Genomic DNA, 14,773 nt, shown 5'->3' with positions numbered 1-14,773 from the left:
ATAAATAATATATATGTTTCAGTAGATAATATTATCAGTGACCCAAGTCTGATCACTGAACCTTATAGGGGTTCAGTCAGGGTGGTGGGAGAAATTAAAAGAGAAAAATTATAGAGAAATAGATGCAAACCTTCTTAGAAGGCTGGGAGGATTTTGCAAAAGCCTCAGGAAGGAATGAGCTGAAGATGGTGATTCTTACCCAGAGGAAATTAGGTGGGCACAGAGGAATGTAAGGGAGTTTATATAAAGAGCTTGTTTACTCATGTGGTCCTAAGAGCAACCTTTGAATATCCATGGGCACATGACTGCTGTCTACTTAGGGGGTCAACAATGTTATTACCCACAAAAGGTGTTTGCTTTAAGCCTTGGAACCTGGCCTTTAATCATTCATAAGACTGTTCTCTCTGGGGAAGGCATCATATTAATTATCCACAAATGTGTTGACTCAAAGCCTCTGTCATTAAATGTATACTGAATAAATACCGAGAGCACCAGCTGGTAAGGGCTGTGGCTGCTGGCTCTTTACGCACCCTCCTTGGTGTCTGTGAGTGACCCGGACCCCTAAGCCTGCTTTTTCACTGGATATCTGAGTCTCAGTGCGTTTGTTCGTCCATCTCTGGGTCAGGGTCTGTGGGTTGAACCTTACAGTTGGTGTCCCACATGAGGATCACTGTAATGGATCATAGATTGTGAGATTGTGATGGAACCCTCAAAAACGTAGGTAAAGAAGACTGTGCACTCATTAAGTCAGTAAGTCAATAAGTCAGTAAGTCACTGGTACCTGCTTGGGATTTCCAAGTTTGAGGGAATTGTCCAGGCTAGGGTTTCATCATGGAACTACCATTATCAGCACAACAGAAGCAGTATATAAAAGTATTAAAACAGTTGCTTGAAGCTAACAGAGCCTCGGTTTCATAGGCTCAAGGGACATAATGCAAACTGTTGCTTCCCAAAGCCTCTTTGATAGTTTCCTCTGATTTCTCCCTACGCGTTCCCAGAGCTGTACGTCTAGCAGCAGAAGGCACACTAGATGTACAGCTCTGGGAACGAGTGGGGAGAAATCTTAAACAGCATCATGCACAAGGGCAATGAGTCCCAGTAACATCTCTAACATTATGGACCTTAGTTAAGGCTGCCATGGTCCCGTTCTACACAGAAGAGCCCAAAAAGGGAAGGGAAGAGGAACCATCAGCTACCTTACCTTCTCCCTCAGTCCAGCAATTACCCGGTAAAAATATCAAAAAGGAAACGGAGATTTTGCTTGAGCCTCCTCCCCTAGTAAATTGGAAAAAAAAACAGGGGATACAGCTATGGGACCCTGTCTTAGGCAAGTGGCATTAGGAAGGGATCTCTTGGCCTACTTGGTGATGCAAGATCAACAAAGCCATCAGGTGTATGCTTACAAAGAGGTAAGAAAAAGCATTAGAGAAAACAAAGCCACTAGCCTATTTACAAAAGGATTAATTAAAGCCATAGCAAACAACTTCCATATGAGCCCATGGGACTGGCAAGTGCTAGCTAAAACAACTTTAAACACCAGTCAGTACCTCCTCTGGAGGGCAGAATAGCAATTAGTAGTGGCCACTATTATCCCTCCCCTACTCGTGATGTGGCTCCCTCCTAGCTGGGTAGAACAATGGCCTCTGAAGGGAGATAAATTACAAAGAGCCCATGAATTAGTTGAGGAACAATTAAAAGCTGGCAGGTCATATAGAACCATCTAAAAGCCCTTGGAATGTGCTCATTTTCATCATTCCTAAAAAGTCTGGCAAACTGACACTTTTGCATGACTTACGGACTATTAATGCTAATCTGTAACCTGTGGGGCCCCTTCGATAGGGCCTCCCTTTCCCCGCAGCAATTCCTCAAGATTGGCCTATTATCATTATTGACTTAAAAACTGTTTTTATAAGATTCCACTTGCAGAACAGGACAGAGAAAATTGTGCGTTTACCATACCAGCTACCAATAATGAAAGGCCAGCTCATTGATTTCACTGGAAAGTGTTTCTTCAAGGAATGCTGAACAGTCCTACCATGTGTTAGCATCATGTAGATCACGCTTTAATCCCCAGTAGAAAATAATTTCCTAATGCAAGATTATTCATTTTATGAATGATATATTACTGGCAGCCCCAGCAGAGCCAATACTTTTAAGTTTATATGCCTGTGTCATAAGAATGCACAGTTAAGAGGTTTATTCATAGCACCTGAAAAAGTATGGATGTCTTCTCCTTGGAAATATCTTGGGTACATACTGACTTCCCAGTCAAAAGGTTAAATTAAATACTAGCAACTTGCATGCCTTAAATGATTATCAGAAATTGCTAGGTGATAGTAGCTGGCTTTGCCTTGCCTTGGGTATTACAACTGTTAAGCTGCAAAACCTGTTTTCTATCTTAAAAGGCAATGCAGCCTTGGATTTTCCCAGGTATTTAACCCTTGCAGCAAAAAGGGAAATTGAGGAATTGAACAAGCCCTTTCTCAAAGGCAACTAGATCACATAGATCCAAAGTACTCAGTTCAGTTGTTTTTCCACCAAACACTCCCCTACATGGTTAATAAGACAGATGGCCCCAGGGCTACACTTTCTAGAATGGGTTTTTTGCTCACATACCTGAACTAAAACACTCTCTCTGTATATCCAGCTACTTAGTAAAGTCCATCTATTCAAGCTGTAGATGATGCAATCAGTTGCTAGGTTATGACCCTAATATCAACAGGATTCCTTTAAGTAAAAAGCAATTTGAAGCAGTATTACTATTATCTGTGGATCTGCAAATAGTGCTGTCTGATTACACAGGCCATATAGAGCATGTCCTTCCTGCTGACAAGTTCCTTCAGTTATTATCACGTACTTCTGTGGTTTTGCCTACAAAAGTAGTTCAATCTCCCATACCTAACGCTTTAACACTGTTTGCTGATGAATCTGGTAAACATGGAAAACCAACCCTTTGGTGGAGACCACATAATTTCCTCACTTGATCTGGATTTGCTAGCACTCAGAGAGTTGAGATTGGAGCTCTGATATTGGCCTTGGAAACTTTTTCCATTCAGCCCATCAATATTATTAGTAACTCTGCTTACTCTATTTATTGCAGAACCTTGAGACAGCCCTAATTAAGTCTACCCTGGCGCCCACCCTGTGTGCCCTTTTTCTCTGACTTCAACAATTTCTCGATCAACGCACACACCCTATTTTTGTTACACACATTCAAGCCCACAGCTCACTGCCTGGCCCACTGGCTTATGGCAATGATCAAGCACACCTACAAGTTATGACATCTACCCAATCACATCAATTTTTCCACCAAAATTGGAGAAACTTAACTAAACAATTTCAACTTACCCGAAGACTAGCTGAACAAATCATGCTGCAATGTCCAGATTGCCAGCTCACAGGCACGTCCCCTCCTTCAACAGGTGTTAACCCTAGAGGACTACAACCTAATCAGTTATGGCAAACAGATGTTACACACGTCCCTGAATTTGGAAAATTAAGATGTCTCTGAATTTGGAAAACATGTATCCACTGATGCTAACACTCATCTAATTCGTGCACATGCTCTTCCTGGAGAGTCCATTCGATATGCCATTAAACATCTTCTCTTAACTTTTGTGTTTATGGGGCAGCCCACAAAAATTAAAACTGATAATGGTCCAGCTTATGCCAGCTCACAATTTCAACAATTTTGCCACACATGGAACATCCAACATTCCACAGGCATCCTGTATAACCCCCAAGGACAGGCCATAGTAGAGCATGCCCACTCCACCCTCATAAATATGCTCAGAAAACAAGGGGGAGTATGAGTAAGGACCCTGCAACACTACTAGCACAAGCCTTATTTACCCTTAATTTCTTTTTTTTTTTTCCCTCGTTTCAAGTTTTAATCAAAGCTTGTTTACAAGATTACTTTATTCCTGCATCTTCTCAATTGTTTCTTCCTTGTATCTGCCCTTTTCCTTTCCTACTTGGCGAGATTTGGTTTTCCGTTCAAGGATCTTTTTGCGGTCTTTGTCCAGTTGTAGCCTAGTGATAACCACCTTGCTGGGGTGAACGCCTACATGGACAGTTGTGCCATTAGCCTTTTCCCGCTGCACCCGTTCAATGTAGATTACGTATTTCTTCCTGTAAACCTGGACTACTTTGCTAATCTGCTGACCTTTATAGTGTCCTCGTACAACCTGAACTTCATCATCCTTTCGGATGGGCATGGATCGCACGTTGTACTTCTGTCTCAGCTCTTTGGAAAGAGGGGAGGTCATAATCTTCCTGCGAATGTGGGAAGGTGCATTGAAATGCCTTTTGTGATTCTTGCTTCGGTCGCAAGTCACAAAGGGATTGAACTTCATTTTGGCAGCTCCCGCTTAGTTGATGGCCGCCTAATTTCTTAAATTTAGATGTAAATTTCAATCAGCTATAGAAAAGCACTTTGCTAAAGCCTCTCGAAACATAAAACCTGCAGTTTTATGGAAGGATGTAAACAGTAAAGTATGGTGTGGTCCAAATGATTTGCTAACATGGGGAAGAGGATATGCTTGTGTTCACACCCCCTCAGGTCCTCTTTGGATTCCAGCACAATGCATCAAACCTTATCATGGCATGGCTACGACCCAACTTGATACCAGAAATGAAGATGATCCTGCAGGACCCGCAACCCCAGATGATGCAGCTTCCTCAGATAAAGGCCCTGGACCTCACCTGGGGGATGCTGAAGAAGACAACACAGGAGGCTGAACTAATCCTGCCCTGGACACAGACACCATGTACTCCAGATAATTTTTTTCTTGCTCTGCTCTCTGTTATACATTGCAACTTGCATGGGTTATTGATCCTTTTTATGCTCACACTTCGTCTGCAACCTGCACCTGCTACACTCTATTGGGCTCATACCTTTGATCTGCCTTTCTTTTGCCCTGTCACCTGGGCAGAAACCCCCTTCCCAGCCTTTAATAACGTAACTGCTTGACTGGGAGGGATAATTTACCCCCTGTAGGGTCCCTCATTAGTGGCACACATTGGACTAAGGTGCCAGGTAACACTACATATCACTCTGCTATCCTCCCACTGTAAGTTATAAAAATTCTAACTCTTACTGTGTACCTGCCCAAACACAGTTATGACTACATCATGGTAAAGGAAATGCCTTAACAGTCTTAATTGCAGGTAGCCTCAAACTGGGCAATGCAATCAATGCCACGTTCCCAAACATTTTTTCCTGTGCTAAAGAACAAAGCCAGAAAAGTAAGGGATTCCACTTTAGCTGGCAGGTCGGTCATGAGGAACAGGAACGTAGCCTCCAGTTAGACAATTATATCTTAGACTGGCGCTACCACAGCCATTTGCAGGTTGGTTGTACCAATGTTTGCGTCTGTCGTGGCATCGATGACAGTTCTGTAGCCATGCCCCATTCCCTTAAAATTTGGGCCAATAGGGGGGATGAGATATTCCAGACCCCAAGTAGAGTCCATGCCACCCCAAGACAGTCTATGGTGCCTGGAACATCTTAGCATCCGCCTTAACACCTGGCATGGGACATATCGTAATTCCAGTCACAATTATACTATGACCTTTTTTCATAATAACACTGATCAGTGCCTGATTTGCACTACCCATCCATATGGCTTCCTTATGGGAACCGCCATTTCTATTATACTCCAAAACTCCACGTTTGTGACCAAAGTACAGGGACAGGCTTGGTGTGCCTCTTGTATCTCTAATTACAATATATCTAATTTAAATATTACTAGTGTTGTGGTATTGAGGAGACAATCAGAGGCTTTCCTACCAGTCAATTTAACAGGCACTTGGCAAGGCTCCTTTGCTGTTGCTACCTTGGAACATGCCCTGCCCTAGGTCAGACATAAAAGATTCATAGTTACACTTATAGCAAAAGTCTGTCTTTTTTTAATTTTTTTTCTTTTATGCTTTCTGGTTACCCCACAATGTAGCAAGAGTCTGTCTCAAAACAAACAAACAAACAAACAAACAAAACTTGTTCAATGCTTAATAACCACATATGCATTTTATGTGTCTCTTGACAGTTTCAAAGTATGTTTTATTATTTATTATCCATTTAATTTCCTAAGATATATAGACTTCTAGAGAAATCAAGATGTTATTTCTACACAGCATGTCTTTAAAAATACATCAAAATGTAAATATTCTTTGTAAATAAGTCATAGTTTATGTTCACTGTGTACATAACAACAGAAGCACAGGAAGCAAATATTACAGTAAAGATGAAGTGTATGAATGTCCATGTCTCAGAGAAGTGGATGTTCCTGAATTTACCTATGGAAACATTTGGCCCAAGTACCACTTGTTACCATCCTTACGCTATGCTTGCTTGAAGACAGGGCCAGTGTTAAAATGTTTGCTTCTTTTTTTGTTTTGTTTTGTTTTTGTTTGTTGTTTGTTTGTTTCTTTGCTTCTTTTATAAGCTATTTTATTTTCCTTTAAATTCTAATTGTGCCCAATTGCTGTATTCAAATAAAGTCATTTAATCTCTGCTCTTCTGATTGGTATTTTAATTACCAGTTATTTCCAGCTGCGTCCACCCCAACTCTTTATGAAGAATGGAGAACTATGTTTTCTATATTTGAATGATAAGACTGTTGACAGGGTCATTTTTTTCTTCCAGAGAGAGAGAGAGAGAGAGAGAGAGAGAGAGAAATAAATAAATTACCCATTAAAAACAAACAAACAAACAAAAACCATTCTACTACTCAGAATACCTCAAGGAAGATGGTTGCATATCAGTTCCCTTTCATTGGTCTGTTAACATTTTAAAGGCTATGACAACTATTTAAATTTGGTTTTACAACAAAGAAATATGTATATATTTATGTATACATATAAATCTTGGATAAGTCAGATGTAAGCCAAGATCTCATTTTGATTCTCCTGATACCTTGTATATATTCCTATGTCTTCAGAGACGAGATTCTCTGTGCATCTGAGGACAACTACTAGCTGATCTGGTAGAGGCAATAACGTGACTCTGGGACTGAGCAGCAGACTTCCATCAAGACAGCCTATCTATTGGACTGGTTTTAAGAAACAGAAACCAACGCAAGTTAACTTTAGCAAAAAGTGGGAAATACAAGGCCATGTCTCGGGATGGGATTGGGACTATGCACCACACACTCTGTCTGTTCTTGTTCTATTCTACATGTTTCTCCAGGCTTTGTGGTGGAAAATATAACTACACAAACTCCATTATTTATTATTTATTTATTTATTTATTTATTTTGAGACGGAGTTTCACTCTTGTTGCCCAGGCTGGCGCGCAATGGTGCAATCTCAGCTCACTGCAACCTCCACCTCCCGGGTTCAAGCGATTCTCCTGCCTCAGCCTCCCAAGTAGCTGGGATTATAGGTGTGTGCCACCATGCCCAGATATTTTTTGTATTTTTAGTAGAGACAGGGTTTCACCATGTTGGCCAGGCTGGTCTTGAACTCATGACCTCAGGTGATTCACCCACCTCAGCCTCCCAAAGTGCTGGGATTACAGGTGTGAGCTACCATGCCCAGCCCAAACTCCATTTTGCATATGATTTACATTAAAATTTTCAACCCAGCCAAAGACCAGACCTCTTAATCCCAATCTCAAATTTTTAAGGAATTTCTGTTCAGCCCAGATTGTAGCCAACAAGGTGGTTAGGAGCCATAATGTATGTCTCAGGTGAGCGGCAACTATCTGGGCTGGTGGTGAGGTGTAGGATTTGGGGAGGGGGAAGGGGAATAAGAATTTACCAAGACAGTTGTAGGTAAAGAAAGACAGATTTATTAAAGAAACTATGAGAATATGTTGCCAGGGAGCAGTGGGCAGAACCAGCAGAAGAGGAGCTGATTGCAAGGAAACAAAAGCTTGCTAGAGATTTTATTGGGTGGTTCTTGGGCTGATTGATAATGCCAAGGTAACAGGAAACCAACTTGCATTCTTCTCTTGGCCATCGTGTTTGATGATAAATTGAAGCATTTGGTGATAAGCAGGAAGTTTGTGAGTTATGTACATTATTTGCTCAGGAGAACAATATATCCTGGGCTGTAAAGACAGACAGACCTATAGCTTTTCTCCTTCCTCTTTTTGTTTATATCTCCTGGACAATGAAGAAAGGCAAATCTGTAGCTTATTTGCTTTATCTCTTTGCTTTCAACTTCATCCTGCCAGTGTGACTCCTTTTCCCTAATTAGGACTCCACAAAACATAATCATGGCTGCTTGGAAGGCAACCTGTGACCATGTGGATGAGCAGAGAAGGAAGAAGTTTGTGGAAAAGGCGAACTAGGTGCCAAACCTAGCAGATATCCAATGCAAGGCCCTCTCTTTCCTCTTAATGGAAAACGGATCTTAAACAGTGTCCTTCTGGAGACCATACTGAAGAAAAGGAGGTAGATGGGATTAAGTAGGTTTGGTAAAGGGAGGAATTTTGAGGCAACTGGAACTTTCTGTGCCCCTTCAATTCATACCATATGTATGGTTCTTTAAGAAAACATAAAGCTCATTATTTGGACCATTCTTTTTCATGTTTTTTTTTTTTTTTTTTTTTTTTGAGACAGAGTTTCGCTCTTGTTACCCAGGCTGGAGTGCAATGGCGCGATCTCGGCTCACCGCAACCTCCGCCTCCTGGGTTCAAGCAATTCTCCTGCCTCAGCCTCCTGAGTAGCTGGGATTACAGGCATGCGCCACCATGCCCAGCTAATTTTTTGTATTTTTAGTAGAGACGGGGTTTCACCATGTTGACCAGGATGGTCTCGATCTCTTGACCTCGTGATCCACCCGCCTCGGCCTCCCAAAGTGCTGGGATTACAGGCTTGAGCCACCGCGCCCGGCTATTTTTTTTATCTAAGGAAGGAAGAGATACTATGTTTTATTTTTAAATTTTTATCTATTTATTTACTTATTTTGAGACCAGATTATCTGACTGGCTAATTTTTGTATTTTTGGTAGAGACAGGATTTCACCATGTTGCCCACGCTGGCTTGAACTCCTGGGCTCAAGTGATCTACCTGCCTTGGCCTCCCAAAGTGCTAAGATTACAGGCATGAGCCACCATGTCCAGCTACATATTTGGACCATTTTTATACAAAAGAAAAAGATTTAACTGATTGTGGCAAACTTCTTCCTGGATTATGATCCATCTGCAAATATATGTTGATTATCTGGATCATCTTTGCAGAGCTTCAACTCAATTACCATAGTGCCTGAAATGACCATAATGTACAAGCAGTGACTCCATTGTTTCCATTCTGTAAACCAGTGGGTTTCAGCCTCAGATCCTAGGACATCTAGGGATTCATAGGGAAAAAACCAAAGACCCATAAGGTATTTCTAGTATTTCATAAAGCAAATAATACACTTACCTGGCACAAAGCGATGATGGACTACCTAAAACATCAAAACCTCAAAACCATCAAATCTCTCTGCTTTAGAATGAAATGATAACAACTCAACTCAGAACAGCAAGTCTATTATTCCATGTGGATCTTCAGCTCTGGGGTGTGTGTGTGTGTGTGTGTGTATCCTTGGTTATACATTCTGAGCAAACAAATGTCATCCTGGGAGAAATGTGATTTAATGTCATCCTGGGAGGCATTACATGTGGCCACTACTATTCAGGTTATATTCTAAAAACTGTAGAAAAAGAAATTTAAGGCTCAAGGTTAAAAAAGTCATCTTTCCTGGAGATATTTAAACATGAGATAATTAGTCATCTCTCTAAAATAATTACCTCCAGAAGATCCTTCTACATCCTCTTAAAATATATTAAAATATCATCCACCCCATTTTTAGTTGTACTGATTAGGATAATATATTGTCTTAATGACAGAGACCTGTGGATGTCTCCGGAGATGCTCTGCATTTAGAGCATAAATTCTGGGCCACCCCGTGAATGTCAAGCCTTTGGATGTTCTGGATTTCCTGCAAATTCTGGTCTCCAAAATGTTTACTAGCACTTGGTTATTTCTCTGCTTCATCTCATAATTAGGCCCTCTGGACTTGGATATAAAGAAAAGGATAGGGCCGGGCGCAGTGGCTCAAGCCTGTAATCCCAGCACTTTGGGAGGCCAAGGCGGGTGGATCACAAGGTCAAGAGATCGAGACCATCCTGGTCAACATGGTGAAACCCTGTCTCTACTAAAAATACAAAAAATTAGCTGGGCATGGTGGCGCGTGCCTGTAATCCCAGCTACTCAGGAGGCTGAGGCAGGAGAATTGCCTGAGCCCAGGAGGCGGAGGTTGCGGTGAGCCGAGATCGCGCCATTGCACTCCAGCCTGGGTGACAAGAGCGAAACTCCGCCTCAAAAAAAAAAAAAAAAAAAAAAAAAAAAGAACAGGATGGACAGAAAGGTTTCTATGATACTAATCTACTTATAGTCCAGGTTAGCAGAAATCTTTCAAATCTTTCAAGCCTTAGGCACTTAAAATTTCCAGAAATCCACTTTGCAGCAAAGTCACTCCTCTTTCTTATAGTCAACTGATATCAATAGATCATTTTCAGCAGTCTCACCAAGGCTCACAATTCTACACTAAATTGCTATTCCGACCCACCATTCAGAAAAGCAGTTAATATCAATCCGAACAAGAAGCATGTTTAGGGTGGTATGGCTGTAGATGCAAATCACCTTTAAATATACCCTCTGTTAGTCTTGGAAATAGCATTTCTAAATTTGAAAAATGTTAATGAGATTAGAAGCAATAATGAAGATCCAAATTCTGATAAGCATTATTTTTTAAAGCATTGTTTAAAGTTACATATTTATTAAATATCAATTCACGTGATGGGCAAATCACTTCCCAAACATGCATCTTTGTGAGGCTATGAAAAGCTGGGAGAAGTAGGTAGGACATGTATTAAAGAGAGTAAAGTCTTCTCCTCACCCTTGAATGCTTGTACAGGATGTTCTTTATAAAGCACATGTACTGAAAATTCCCCTTTTCTTCCTTGAAGCATCTGTGAGCCTTTCTCTTTTAGGTAAATGAGCTTTTTTTTTTTTTTTTTTTTTTTTTTTTTTGGTGGACACACAACAAGGAAGAGGTTCAATGTAACAAGTAATCATGTTATTTTAAAAAGCTCCATCTCAAATTAAGTTTACATATGGTTGCTTTTTAAGGCTGTGGGTTGTAACATGTGAACAATTTTAAAGTGTAACATTTCATTTACAGGTTCAGAGTAGCTTTCAATTCCCTTACTAGTATGCTTCTAATTAAATCTTAATTGTACCATTCATTGTGAAATGAGAGAAATGCTTTTATACTGAGTTTTTCCTAAGAGGAAATCAAGATGGCCCTCATAAAAAGTAAGTAATCCATGGAAATGGAATAAAACTATGTGGAAATGAGCCATAAAATTAAAGCCTTACATTTGGATTTGCATAATTAAAAAATTATCACAAGTAACACCTTTTTTGATAGACCCAAATGATTTAAATATAGGTGATTAGTTATTGTGAATCATCTGAATGCATGAAGAACACTGAGTAAGTGGCAGGCAACATGTAATGAAAGTGAATATATTCAATAATTTAAGTTGCTACTTTATCATATACTAATTTTAAAATATATCCTTGTGAAATAATTTTGTTTTTTGAGACAGGGTCTCATTTTGCTGCCCAGGCTGGAGTTCAGTATATGATCATAACTCACTGCAACTTCAGTCTCCTGGGCTCAAGTGATCCTCCTGCTTCAGACTTGTGAGTAGCTGGGACTACAGGCACATACCAGCATGCCTGGCTAATAATCATGATTTTTAGTAGAGATGAGGTCTCTCTATGTTGCCCAGGCTAGTCTCCAACTCCTGAGCTCAAGCAATCCTCCCATCTCAGCCTCCCAAAGTGCTGGGACTCCAGGAATGAACCAGCATATGTGGCCTTTATTTTATATAATTATCTGTATCTGACCTATTCCGATTTTGTGTAGGCTCTTATGCCACTCTATCACTGTTTTAATCAATGTCATTAGTATTATTCATAACTCTCAAATTGAAGCAATCAAGATGTCCTTCAATAGGTGCGTAAACTATGGTATATCCATATGATGGCATATTTTTTGGCAATTAAGAAAGTATCAGGCTGGGCGTGGTGGCTCACACCTGTAATCCCAGCACTTTGGGAGGCCGAGGTGGGCAGATCACTTGAGGCCAGGAGTTCGAGACCAGCCTGGCCAACATGGTGAAACCCCCTCTCTACTAAAATACAAAAAATTATCTGGACATGGTGGTGGGTACCTGTAATTCCAGCTACTCAGGGAGGCTGAGGCACAAGAATCACTTGAATCCAGGAGGTGGGGGTTGCAGTGAGTCAAGATCAAACTGAGAACAAAATAAAGAAGTCAACCCAATTTACAATAGCCACACACAAAAATAAAATACTTAAGAATACACTTGGCCGGGCACGGTGGCTCAAACCTGTAATCCCAGCACTTTGGGAGGCCGAGGTGGGTGGATCACGAGGTCAAGAGATCGAGACCATCCTGGTCAACATGGTGAAACCCTGTCTCTACTAAAAATACTAAAAATTAGCTGGGCATGGTGGCGTGTGCCTGTAATCCCAGCTACTCAGGAGGCTGAGGCAGGAGAATGGCCTGAACCCAGGAGGCGGAGGTTGCGGTGAGCCGAGATCGCGCCATTGCACTCCAGCCTGGGCAACAAGAGCGAAACTCCGTCTCAAAAAAAAAAAAAAAAAAAAAAGAGAGAGATCGAGACCATCCGGTCAACATGGTGAAACCCCGTCTCTACTAAAAATACAAAAAATTAGCTGGGCATGGTGGCATGTGCCTGTAATCCCAGCTACTCAGGAGGCTGAGGCAGGAGAATTGCCTGAACCCAGGAGGCAGAGGTTGCGGTGAGCCGAGATCGCGCCATTGCACTCCAGCCTGGGTAACAAGAGTGAAACTCCGCCTCAAAAAAAAAAAAAAAAAAAAAAAAAAGAATACACTTAACCAAGAAGATGAAAGATCTCTTCAAGAAGAACTGTAAAACACTGATGGAAGAAATCATATGACAAACAAATGGCTAAACATGCTCATAGATTGGAAGAATTAATATCACTAAAATGACCATATTGCCCAAAGCAATCTATAGATTCAATGCATTTCCTATCAAATTTCCAACAGAATTTTTCATAGAATTAGAAAAACAAATTCTAAAATTTATATGGAACCACACAAAAGCCTGAATAGCCAAAGCAATCCTAAGCGAAAAGAACCAAGATAGGCCAGGTGTGGTGGCCCACACCTGTAATCTCAGCAATTTAGGAGGCTGAGGCAGGATGATCACTTGAGCTCAGGAGTGTGAGACCAGCCTGGACAACATGGTGAGAACCCATATCTACAAAGTAAAATAAAAAAATAGCTGGGAATGATGGTATTCACCTGTAGTCTAAGCTACTTGGGAGTCTGAGGTGGGAGGATCACTTGAGCCTGTGCAGTTGAAGCTGCAGTGAGCCAAAATCATGCCACCACACTCCAGCCCGGACAGCAGAGCAAGACCCTGTCTCAAAAAAGAAAAAAATTTACAAGAAACAAAGCCAGAAGCATCACATTACTTGACTTCAACTTATTCTACAGGGCTATAGTAACCAAAACAGCATGGTAATGGTACAAAAATAGACACACAGATCAATGGAACAGAAGGAAAACCCAGAAATAAAGCCAAATACCTACAACCAACTGATCTTTGACAAAATCAACAAAAATATACACTGGGGAATGGACACTCTATTCAATGAGTGGTGCTGGGAAAATTGGAGCACCATATGCAGAAGAATGAAGCTGGACCTCTGTCTCTGACCATACACAAAATTTTAAATTCAAGATGGATTAAAGACTTAAATTTATGATCTGAAATGGTAAAAATCCTTGAAGAAAACCTAGAAAAAATTCTTCTAGATAATGGCCTATGTAAAGAATTTATGACTGACCTCAAAAGCAAATGCAATGAAATAAAAAATAGACAAATGGGACTTAAGTAAATTAAAAACCTTCTGCACAGAAAAAGAAATAGTCAACAAGTAAACAAATCTACAGAATGAGAGAAAATATTTGCAAACTATGTGTACAACAAAGGACTGATATCCAGACACTGTAAGGAAATCAAAAGCTCAACAAGAAAAAAAAAATTAAAAAGTGGTCAAAGGACACGAAAAGATATTTTTCTAAAGAAGACATACAAGCAGCCAATAAACATACAAAAAAATGTTCAACATTACTAATCATCAGAGAAATGCAAACTAAAATCACAATGGGATGTGGCTGTTGTTAATAAGTCAAAAAATAACAGATGTTGGTGAGCATGTGGAGAAAAGGGAACACTTATTTATTTTACTTTTTTTTTACATAAATCAAGGTACTTTTACTGATGTTGTAGAAAAGATTAGTATTCACAAGGGGTAATATTTTTTCTTTTTTTTTAAATTTTACTTTAAGTTCTGGGGTACATGTGCAGAACATGCAGGTTTTCTACATAGGTATACACATGTTATGATGGTTTGCTGCATCCATCACCCCATCAACTACATTAGGCATTTCTCCTAAAACTATCCCTCCCCAATCCCCCTAGCCCCTGATATCTGTTTCCTAGCCCCCCACCCCCTGAAAGGCCCCAGTGTACGATGTTCCTTTGCCTGTGTCCATGTGTTCTCATCGTTCAACACCCACTCATGAGTGAGAACATGTGGTGTTTGGGTTTTCCATTCTTGTGTTAGTTTGCTGAGAATGATGGCTTCTAGCTTTATCCATGTCCCTGCAAAGGACATGAACCCGTCCT

The 14,773-nt window shown here is 40.6% G+C and overlaps 1 pseudogene; it reads right to left on the bottom strand.

The window, feature by feature from the left end:
* Positions 1 to 3,881: 3,881 nt before the first annotated feature.
* Positions 3,882 to 4,374, bottom strand: LOC101038053 (large ribosomal subunit protein uL24 pseudogene; annotated as a pseudogene).
* Between the last annotated feature and the right edge of the window lie 10,399 nt (positions 4,375 to 14,773).

The sequence above is a fragment of the Saimiri boliviensis genome, chromosome 4, assembly GCF_048565385.1.
Source record: "Saimiri boliviensis isolate mSaiBol1 chromosome 4, mSaiBol1.pri, whole genome shotgun sequence".
NCBI lineage: Eukaryota > Metazoa > Chordata > Mammalia > Primates > Cebidae > Saimiri > Saimiri boliviensis.
Note: the sequence above shows the minus strand (reverse complement) of the source record. Positions and strands in the feature narration are given on the sequence as shown.